The following is a 12081-nucleotide window of genomic DNA, read 5'->3' as shown; positions in this document are numbered from 1 at the left end:
TGGCGCCGTTGCCGGGGAGGAAAGGTAAAAGGCTCTCATACACCGGTCCCAGGTAAAGTATTTTTCTGGCGCCGTTGTGTGCGTGCTCGAAGCTATTTCCTTTAGATCCTGCAATTGCATCTTTTTGTTTCTTGTTTACACTAGTTTGGCATAATGGACAACAATGAGCTTCTTATTCTATTTCCTGATTTAAAACATGGATTGTTTGATGCGAAAATTAAAAAACCTATGAAATCTTATTTGCATGCTCGGTAGTAATATTAGTATGAACGCTTTGAACACCATTGTTGATAATGATATAGAAAGTTCTAAGCTTGGGGAAGCTGGTTTTCATGATCTTTTTAGTCCCCCAAGCATTGAGGAGAAAATTTTCTTTGATGATACTTTGCCTCCTATTTATGATGATTATAATAGTGGTCTTTTGGTACAATCTAGTATGGAGAGTAAATTTTATTGTGATTATACTATGCCTCCTACACTTGATGAGAATAATAATGATAGCTACTTTGTTGAATTTGCTCCCGCTATTACTAATAAAATTGATTATGCTTATGTGGAGAGTAATAATTTTATGCATGAGACTCATGATAAGAATGCTTTATGTGATAGTTATATTGTTGAGTTTGCTCATGATGCTACTGAAAGTTATTATGAGAGAGGAAAATATGGTTGTAGAAATTTTCATGTTACTAAAATGCCTCTCTATGTGCTGAAATTTTTGAAGTTACACTTGTTTTATCTTCCTATGCTTGTTACTTTGCTCTTCTTGAACTTGTTTATTTACAAGATTCCTATGCATAGGAAGCATGTTAGACTTAAATGTGTTTTGAATTTGCCTTTTGATGCTCTCTTTTGCTTCAACTACTATTTCTTGCGAGTGCATCATTAAAACTGCTGAGCCCATCTTAACGGCTATAAAGAAAGAACTTCTTGGGAGATAATCCATGTGATATTTTGCTACAGTACTTTGTTTTATATTTGTGTCTTAGAAGTTGTTTACTACTGTAGCAACCTCTCCTTATCTTAGTTTTGTGTTTTGTTGTGCCAAGTAAAGTCTTTGATAGTAAAGTGAATACTAGATTTGGATTACTGCGCAGAAACAGATTTCTTTGCTATCACGAATCTGGGTCTAATTCTCTGTAGGTAACTCAGAAAATTAAGCCAATTTACGTGAGTGATCCTCAGATATGTACGCAACTTTCATTCAATTTGAGCATTTTCATTTGAGCAAGTCTGGTGCCCTTTTAAAATTCGTCTTTACGGACTGTTCTGTTTTGACAGATTCTTCCTTTTATTTTGCATTGCTTCTTTCGCTGTGTTGGGTGGATTTCTTTGTTCCATTACCTTCCAGTAGCTTTGAGAAATGTCCAGAAGTGTTAAGAATGATTGTGTCACCTCTGAACATGTGAATTTTTAATTATGCACTAACCCTCTAATAAGTTTGTTTCGAGTTTGGTGTGGAGGAAGTTTTCAAGGGTCAAGAGAGGAGGATGATACAATATGATCAAGGAGAGTGAAAGCTCTAAGCTTGGGGATGCCCCGGTGGTTCATCCCTGCATATTTCAAGAAGACTCAAGCATCTAAGCTTGGGGATGCCCAAGGCATCCCCTTCTTCATCGACAAATTATCAGGTTTCTTCTCTTGAAACTATATTTTTATTCGATCACATCTTATGTACTTTACTTGGAGCGTCTGTATGTTTATTGTTTTTGTTTTTGTTTGAATAAATGCTTGTGTGGGAGAGAGACATGCTCCGCTGGTTCGTATGAACACATGTGTTCTTAGCTTTTAATTTTCTTGGCGAAGGATGAAACTGCTTCGTTAATTGTTATATGGTTGGAAACGGAAAATGCTACATGTAGTAACTGGTATGATGTCTTGAATAACTTGATACTTGGCAATCTGTAGTGCTCATGTTTAAGCTCTTGCATCATATACTTTGCACCTATTAGTGAAGAAATACATAGAGCTTGTTAAAATTTGGTTTGCATGAGTGGTTTCTCTAGAGTCTAGATATCTTCTAGTGAGGTGTTTGAACAACAGGGAAGACAATGTATAGTCTTATAATACTTGTAATATGTCTTTTATGTAAGTTTTGATGTACTAGTTTATGCTTGTGTTTGCTTCAAACAACCTTGCTAGCCTAAGCCTTGTATCGAGAGGGAATACTTCTCATGCATCCAAAATACTTGAGCCAACCACTATGCCATTTGTGTCCACCATACCTACCTACTACATGGTATTTATCCGCCATTCCAAAGTAAATTGCTTGAGTGCTACCTTTAAAATTCCATCATTCACCTTTGCAATATATAGCTCATGGGACAAATAGCTTAAAAACTATTGTGGTATTGAATATGTACTTATGCACTTTATCTCTTATTAAGTTGCTTGTTGTGCGATAACCATGTTTCGGGGACGCCATCAACTATTTCTTGTTGAATATCATGTGAGTTGCTATGCATGTCCGTCTTGTCCGAAGTAAGAGAGATCTACCACCTTTATGGTTGGAGCATGCATATTGTTAGAGAAGAACATTGGGCCGCTAACTAAAGCCATGATTCATGGTGAAAGTTTCAGTTTTGGACACATATCCTCAATCTCATATGAGAATAATAATTGTTGCCACATGCTTATGCATTAAGGAGGAGTCCATTATCTGTTGTCCATGTTGTCCCGGTATGGATGTCTAAGTTGAGAATAATCAAAAGCGAGAAATCCAAAATGCGAGCTTTCTCCTTAGACCTTTGTACAGGCGGCATGGAGGTACCCCATTGTGACACTTGGTTAAAACATGTGCATTGCAAAGATCCGGTAGTCCAAGCTAATTAGGACAAGGTGCGGGCACTATTAGTATACTATGCATGAGGCTTGCAACTTGTAAGATATAATTTACATAACTCATATGCTTTATTACTACCGTTGACAAAATTGTTTCATGTTTTCAAAATAAAAGCTCTAGCACAAATATAGCAATCGATGCTTTCCTCTTTGAAGGACCATTCTCTTTACTTTTATGTTGAGTCAGTTCACCTATCTCTCTCCACCTCAAGAAGCAAACACTTGTGTGAACTATGCATTGATTCCTACATACTTGCATATTGCACTTGTTATATTACTCTATGTTGACAATTATCCATGAGATATGCATGTTACAAGTTGAAAGCAACCGCTGAAACTTAATCTTCCTTTGTGTTGCTTCAATACCTTTACTTTGATTTATTGCTTTATGAGTTAACTCTTATGCAAGACTTATTAATACTTGTCTTGAAGTACTATTCATGAAAAGTCTTTGCTTTATGATTCACTTGTTTACTCATGTCATTACCATTGTTTTGATCGCTGCATCCACTACATATGTTTACAAATAGTATGATCAAGATTATGATGGCATGTCACTTCAGAAATTATCTTTGTTATCGTTTTACTCGCTCGGGACGAGCAGAACTAAGCTTGGGGATGCTTGATACGTCTCCGACGTATCGATAATTTCTTATGTTCTATGCCATATTATTGATGATACCTACATGTTTTATGCACACTTTATGTCATATTCGTGCATTTTCCGGAACTAACCTATTAACAAGATGCCGAAGTGCCAGTTCCTGTTTTCTGCTGTTTTTGGTTTCAGAAATCCTAGTAACGAAATATTCTCGGAATTGGACGAAACAAAGACCCAGGGGCCTATTTCGCCACGAACCTTCCAGGCCCCCTCCGAGGCTGCCCTTCCGCCTATTTAAAGCCTCCGTCGCGAAAACCCTGAGACGAAAAACCACGATACGGAAAACCTTCCAGAGCCGCCGCCATCGCGAAGCCAAGATCTGGGGGACAGGAGTCTCTGTTCCGGCACCCTGCCGGAGCGGGGAAGTGCCCCCGGAAGGCTTCTCCATCGACACCGCTGTCATCTCCACCGCCATCTTCATCACCGCTGCTGCTCCCATGAGGAGGGAGTAGTTCTCCATCGAGGCTCGGGGCTGTACCGGTAGCTATGTGGTTCATCTCTCTCCTATGTGCTTCAATACAATAATCTCATGAGTTGCCTTACATGATTGAGATTCATATGATGATGCTTGTAATCTAGATGTCATTGTGCTAGTCAAGTGAGTTTTACTTATGTGATCTCCGGAGACTCCTTGTCCCACGTGTGTAAAGGTGACAGTGTGTGCACCGTGTGGGTCTCTTAGGCTATATTTCACAGAATACTTACTCACTGTTATGAATGGCGTAGTGAAGTGCTTATTTATATCTCTTTATGATTGCAATGTGTTTTGTATCACAATTTATCTATGCGCTACCCTAGTGATGTGTTATTAAAGTAGTTTATTCCTCCTGCACGGTGTAATGGTGACAGTGTGTGCATCCGTGTTAGTACTTGGCGTATGCTATGATCACGATCTCTTGTAGATTGTGAAGTTAACTATTGCTATGATAGTATTGATATGATCTATTCCTCCTACGTGGCGTGAAGGTGACGAGTGTGCATGCTATGTTAGTACTTGGTTTAGTCGTGTTGATCTTTCTTGCACTCTAAGGTTATTTAAATATGAACATTGAATTGTGGAGCTTGTTAACTCCGGCATTGAGGGTTCGTGTAATCCTACGCAATGTGTTCATCATCCAACAAGAGTGTAGAGTATGCATTTATCTATTCTGTTATGTGATCAATGTTGAGAGTGTCCACTAGTGAAAGTCTAATCCCTAGGCCTTGTTCCTAAATACTTCTATCGCTGCTTGTTTACTGTTTTACTGCGTTACTACCGCTGCGTTACTACTGCTGCGTTACTACTGCTTGTTTACTGTCATGTGCTTTATGACGTCTGATTTGCAGATGATGACGATTTTTGCTGTCAGAAAGATGTGACGAAGCTTGGTGCAGGTAAAAAATAGGCAGAGGCACAACTTCTCGATCTCAGGATACCTAGTCTCTGCATCCAACATCCTTCTGCTAAGGTAGAAAGCAACTTTTTCCATACCATCATAGACTTGCACCACCACTGAGGCGATGGAAGTATCAGCTACTGACAGGTAAATATAGAATGGCCTGTCTTGCTGGGGTGGAACCAACACGGGTGGCATTGTTAGATATTATTTAATCTCATCAAACGCTCGCTGTTGCTCTGCCCCCCAGTGAAACTCCTCATCAGGTTTGATTTTTACTAATCCCATGAACGGCTCAATTCGTCCTGACAGATTAGAGATGAACCTTCTGACGAAATTGATTTTGCCGATGAGACTTTGGAGTTCCTTCTTGGTGGTAGGTGGCTTCATTGTTCGTACTTCCTCTTGACTTTTCGAGCCGATCTCAATTCCACGTTCATGTACTAGGAAGCCCAGAAATTGACCGGCCGTCACACCAAAGGCACACTTCTTTGGATTCATTCTTAGTCCGAACTTTCTAGTTCGGTCCAGGAAACAGACTTGACCACCACGTCATCAATGTAGATCTCCACCAACTTGCCGATCAGATCATGAAAGATGTAATTCATGGCTCGTTGGTACGTTGCACCGGCATTCTTCAGCCCAAATGTCATGACCACATACTCGAACAAGCCCACCGAACCCGGTACTCTGAAGGCAGTCTTGTGTATATCTTCTGGAGCCATGAAAATCTGGTTGTAACCGGCATTGCCATCCATGAAGCTTAAAACCTTATGACCAGCCGCTGCGTTGATCAACGTCTCGGCTACCGGCATAGGGTACTCATCCTTCGGAGTGGCTCTGTTGAGATCGCGAAAATCTATGGCGACGCGCCATCGGTCGTCCTTCTTCTCTACATGTACGATGCTAGATATCCACTCAGCATACCTGCATGGCCTGATGAACCCGGCGCTCAACATCTTCTCAATCTCCTTCTTGACTTCTTCTAGAATTTCGGCCTTCATCTGCCGTGCTCGCTGCTGGAACGGCCGAAATCCTTTCTTAAGAGGGAGCCGATGCTCAATGATGCTCCTGTCCAACCCGGGCATCTCCGTATAATCCCAGGCAAAACAGTCTGGGTATTCTTTCAACAAAGCTATCATCAGGCCCCTCAGATGCGGATCCAACTTTTTGCTGATAAATGTAGGCCGTGGCTTATCCCCAGGACCAATGTCAATCTCTTCCAGCTCATCAGCTGACGTAAACCCATACCCTAGCTTTCCGTCGCCCGTTAAGTCGACGTTGAAGACAGGCAGAACGCATGGCGAGGATAATTTTGGCCGATTGCTAGAATCGGCCTCCATGTTGATTGAATTGCTCAATGAAGGTTTACAACTTATTTGTGCTCCCCTACCCGAGGGAGTCTTCCTATCACGACTACGTGACATGCTTGAAGTAAGATCCTCGCTTTTTATTTTTGGGGCCGATCACAAGGATCGGCCTTGCCACGTATGTCGATGGATGTTGCTCTTTCTACTCTATCAGGCCGGTGGATAAGACCAGCCTCACCCCGTTTTTTGTCACCTCGATGCGATCACAGCCGTCCAAACTGATTCCAGAGAGCGACTCTTAGTCTTCCGCGTCCCAAATGTTCATGCCGGCTATTGAGACCTCGGTCGAGTCATCTGCATGCACGACTTCTACGTCGTCTCCATCATATTGTATCAGGCATTGGTGCATTGTAGATGGAATGCAGTAGTTGGCGTGAATCCAATCCCTCCCCAGTAGGACAGCGTAGGTGCTCTTGCTGTCGACGATGAAGAACGTTGTTGGGATGGTCTTTCGGCCTACAGTTAGATCCATGTTCAGAACGCCTTGTGTCCCTGATGCTTGGCCGTTGAAGTCGTTTAGTGTGACGTTGGTCTTGATCAGATCTGCACGGGAGCGTCCCAAACGCCGTAGCATGGAATATGGCATTATATTGACCGCCGCTCCCGTGTCAACCAACATCTTGCCGACGGGATGCCCATTGATATAACCTTTTAGGTACAGGGCCTTCATATGTTTGTAGCCCTTCTCCCGTGGCTTTTCAAAGATGACTGGCCGTGGACCGCAGTCAAACTGTGCTATCGGCACTTCTTCAATTCCTGGCGGACGGAACTCTGATGGAAGTATGAACACCATGTTTGTGCCAGCCGATGTACTCACATCGGCTTTTACTTGCTTGGGACGCCAAACTTTCTTTGGTGGATGACTCTCCTCATCCAAAGTCTGCTGAATTTTCATGGCCAGATCGGGCCGCGCTTTCCTCAACGTGTGCAAGTATTGCGCTTCGGCTTGCTCCAAGCTACGTAGCCGCTGAACCCTACGCTTTTGGGAGTGGCTGAGTCCATCGGGGCACCACCTTGGCCGGTGGTACCTATCCTCTTCTTCATCTTCTCGACTCCTCAAAGTCTTCATCTTGAGATGACTCAGCTCGTTTGTTCCGTGGCGGGAGAGGCCCTAGACGCTTGAAAACCGAAACTTCCCCGCATCCTTCTTCCGGCGTCTACACTCCGGCAGCTTGTCGATTGTAGGCAATCGGCTCATTCCTGAATCCCAGCAGTGTTTAAAGAAGGGACAGTCCCAGTGTCTATCCACGTCTTCCTGTTCCCTTGACCTCTCCTTAGCGCGGTGTTCATGTCCTTCGTCGTCTCTGTCATGCCGACGGTACCTTCCATTGTCTACATCAGACCGATGATCTCTCTCGTCATCTCTGTCGTACTGCCGACGTCGGTCATACTGATACTCATATTTGTTAAGGAGATGCGTGGAGAGTGGTCGTTGATATCGCACGCTTCTCACTTGCTCCTCGGTGAGGTACCGTCTGTCATCATATCGGGGCCGGTCGCGTGGATCGGCCTTTTCCTTTCCGCGGGAGTGACTGCTTTCCTCTTTATCCTTACCATGGGGGCGTACAGGCCCTGCCATGTTAACATCGAACGAGAAATCTAGCCGACGCCTCGCGGAGTGATTGGGTTCCACCATGTTGACGCCAGGGAACGGATGTGTGTCCACTTTCATGGCAAACGGCCCAAAGAGCAATCGGCCTTGTTCTATCGCCGCCTGGATCTGCTGACGAAACCCTTTGCAGTCATTGGTGGTATGGGTGAACGAGTGATGCCACTTGCAGTACGGCCTCCCGTTCATTTCTTGCGTCGTAGGGATTTTATGGCCTTCGGGTAACTTCAGTCGTTTTTCCTTAAGCAATAAATCAAATATCTGCTCGTCTTTGCTCACATCGAAGTCAAACCCTTTTGCAGGCCCTTGTGGTTTCACCCATTTGCAGGACACAGGAGCTGCCCCCGAGCCCATTCAGCCACGGCTACTTCCAGGTCTTCTGGAGAATCTTCAGCTTCTTCCATCTCGACCAGGCCTACCAGACGCTTGAACTTGTCTTGGTATAATTCAGGGTGCCTCTGCTCATACGATGTGAGTTTCTGGACCATGTGCGACAGTGAACTGTACTCTACGTGGAAAGCCAGATCCTTGATCGGCGTGGCGAGGCCCAAAGCTGCCAGATCGACTGCTTCCTTTTCAGTTAAACGAACCGAATAACATCGGTTCCTAACGGTTCTGAAACGTTGAATATATTCTGCCACCGTTTCTCCCCGCTCGCCGCACTCGCGTTAGATCGGCAATACCGGCTTCGGTAGCTTCGAGTGATATTGCACATGAAACTGCTCCTCCAGCTGCTTCCATGTGCGGACTGAGTTTGGTGGCAACGAGGTGTACCACCCAAAGGCTGATCCCGTCAGAGATTGTGCAAAAAACCTCACACGTAATGGATCTGATGCTGAAATCATGCCCAACTGTGCCAAATATCGGCTCACGTGCTCTATTGAGCTAGACCCTTCTGCTCCATTGAATTTTGAGAATTCAGAGAGCCGATATTTGGGTGGCAGCGGGATCAAGTCATACTCGTCCGGGTACGGCTTGGAATAGCCGATTGTTTTCCGCTTCGGCAGGATGCCGAACTGATCTCTCAGGATGGTGCTGATTTGGTCCATGGTATGAGCTGTAGGGACCGAGTTCTCGTGACTCGTTCCGGTGGCATATTTAGCTAGCCACGCCCGTTTATCGGCGTCTGCTCCAGGAATCCCTGTTGGTGCAATCTGGTTCGTGCGCGCCAACGTATTGCAGTCCGGCACGTATGTACACACATATCCATGTGGGATCTCCTTAGGCGGCTCATATAGGAATTGGCAATCGCTAGGATCGCCTCCAACCTTGTAGACGACGTACGCCGGTGAACCCGGTGGCTCTGGCGCTGCAAGCGCGAATGGTAGCGGCGGTCTGATCTGGAGCGGTATTTCTCCCTGGTGAGTCCCTAGGGTAGGTCCTGACGGAGAGTACTGATGCTTCATGATTTCCTGCACCACACGAACCGCGACGCGCTCGAAAGCGTTCACCAAGCTCTCAGAATGGCGGTGTAGAGAATGAGCCACCATGTAATTAATTTCCTGGCGCAGAGCTCTAGTGCGTTCCTCTGAAGGGGTAGACAGGTCCACTTCATCAAGAACACCTTCAGGGGAGAACCCCTTCCACCTTATGCCATGTGAACGGGTCCTCATGAAGGAGCCGATGAGATCGGCTTCCAAGATGGCTTTCATCTCATCATATTTCTTCTTTTGCTCTTCGGGCAGATCTGCGTACGTGACTGGTTCGCCCACCACCTCATCCGCTGCTTTTGACATGGTTGCTGCAGATGTAGACGTTGTTGTTGTTGTAGAGGGTCCCACCGGGCGTGCCAGAATGTGTTGCTGTCAAAAATCCACCGGCGAGCAGCGACTGGCAACACCGTAGAGCCGGGAGGCTCCCAGGACTGCTGGTGGATCCTGGTCCCTCGGGCAACGGCCCGCAATGCTCCGGCACACGTCCTGGCGGTTGCGAGGGCGTGCCACCTGACCTATACCTGGCCAGGAAGGTGATGGTTTGCTTCGTTTAGTTTTCTGCATGGTAAACACGTAAACATTAAATACGAGCCCCGATCGGCTCTTAAGTTGTTCTGTGGATCGGCTCAAAGAGCCGATTGCCCCATGGTTCTTGTTAGATTTACAATGACACGGGGATCATGCTTTATCAAAATCAAGCTAAGCTAATCTACGATAGTCTAGGGTTCTCACTGCATAACCGGAACATCCTACGCGTAATTGAGCCTAGCAGATACGTAAGATGATGGAAAACCAGCCCTAACGAGGCCTAAAAACCAACATGAAGTTGATCCCCGGAACAATCCCTTTAGGGCTTAATAAACCACACCTAACGCACTACCGGATCGTTCAACCCGTTTGTAAGGCCTAACCATGCGGATATCAAACTAATCCTTGTAGAACAAGGAACGACTATAACAGATCGGATCTACTAAACAAAGATTAAGCAAGATGCCGCCCTTACACCTAAGATAGGTATAAGGGCAGCTAGATATAGAGGGACAGCGTAGCTAAGCAAGCATAACATAAACACATCGACGCAAGCCCCAAAATATCTAAGATAAGGGTGTTGCTCGCCATAAAAAAAGCTTCAGCACGAGCAACACCAAGAACGAATAAACTGATACTGCCTAGATCGTAAGATGCGATCTAGGCAGCATGTTGCTTACCCGGGAAAAACCCTCGAAACAAGGGGTGGCGATGCGCCTAGATTGGTTTGTTGTGAACGTGATCGTCCTCCTTTCTCAATAACCCTAGATACATATTTATAGTCCGTAGACTTTCTAACTTGGGAATAAACCCAACCGTGTACGAGCTAAACTCTATCTCTTAATTCTAACCGACACGTAACCTACTATAATTTACAGATACACGGGCAATCTAGCCCAAACTTCTTATACAAAGCCGGTTCAGGAATATTTTCCGTGCATATCTTCTAAGCCCATTTATCTTCTAAGCCCATTTAATCACGGCCCAACTCTAGACTTGGTTAAATTCTGATGATAACAAAGTGCTAGTGTTTTCCCATGTTTTTCCTCTTGTTTTATGTGTGAGTCTTACGAATCACCTCACTATTAAGAGGACGGTATGATGTGCTTATTGGGGATGTTGCTTCTAGCCTATACACACCCTACCACCAAAATCGCCTTCACACAAAGGTGATGATAGTTTAGTTCGGAGGAGAAATTGTCGTTTTCAGAGTTTTCAGCAAAATCGGCAGCGCCGAGCTCAGTGCCGAACCGATCGGCGAAGTGTCGGCGCTACGCCGGTGCCCGCGAGGGTACTAGTTTGCCTTTTGATTGTGAAGCGTAGCATGCCGGTCGTTTTGGCGCATGCCTAGCGCAAGCCCAGCCCGCCGTAGTGCTTTGGCGCAGGCGTCGGTCTGGTTAGCCAACCACCCCTGCGCGATAGTTATCGATTTTGGCGGGCGGATCGGCATGCCGGCCTGGTTGCTAGTCGGTCCGACGGGAGCTCCGATGCTACCGACCTTTCTATCGGACTAACTTGGTGTGATTTTCCAAAAACGGCTAGTTTTCCCCCTCAAACTTTAAACACCCCTTCTTATGGCTTAAAAAGATTAGGTTAGCCATTCGTATCATATCCTTGAGCTCTCCCGCTCACTCGCTCCATTGTTGAAGCAGCATAAAGATTGGATCTCTCATTCTACTTCAAAGCTAAATTTTTTTGGTAAAAAGCAAGAGGAGGCCCCGATCTGCGATCCCACCAAGCCAAACATCATTCCCCCCATAAGTTCATGGAGAAAGTTTGCTACTCTTAGTTTTGTGGGCCACCCTAGGCAGCTAGAGTCACTTGGAAGCATTCGGATTATAGATTTGCTCCGAAAAAAGTTTGTGAGTGTTTGAAGACTATCTCAAAGTTTTGATAAATATAAACCCGTGCTTATTGATGCTCATCTTGGATCGTGACCAACGCGAACTAAATGGATTTGATCTGGTGCCCGAAATAGGTCAGACCCACTTGAGATGCCTAGCTTCATTGGCGGAGCCAGGTTTCAAATAGTGGCCGGACGAAGCTTCCCAGGCCGCCCTACCTTGACTTTTGGTGAATACATTTGTCACGCCCCGAGACCGGGCCTGGACGAGACAGCCGCCGCGCGCCTATAAACCGAGAGGCTTATACACGCGCAAGGCTAAAAATGCAGGCAAAAACCAGCACAGTGGATCTCGAGAAGCTCAACTACACATCTTTACGGATTTCTTTACGGTTACACCATAGTTACAACTAGATTCTC

The sequence above is a fragment of the Lolium rigidum genome, unplaced genomic scaffold (genome assembly GCF_022539505.1).
Source record: "Lolium rigidum isolate FL_2022 unplaced genomic scaffold, APGP_CSIRO_Lrig_0.1 contig_45265_1, whole genome shotgun sequence".
Lineage (NCBI taxonomy): Eukaryota > Viridiplantae > Streptophyta > Magnoliopsida > Poales > Poaceae > Lolium > Lolium rigidum.
This window is presented reverse-complemented; position numbering follows the sequence as displayed.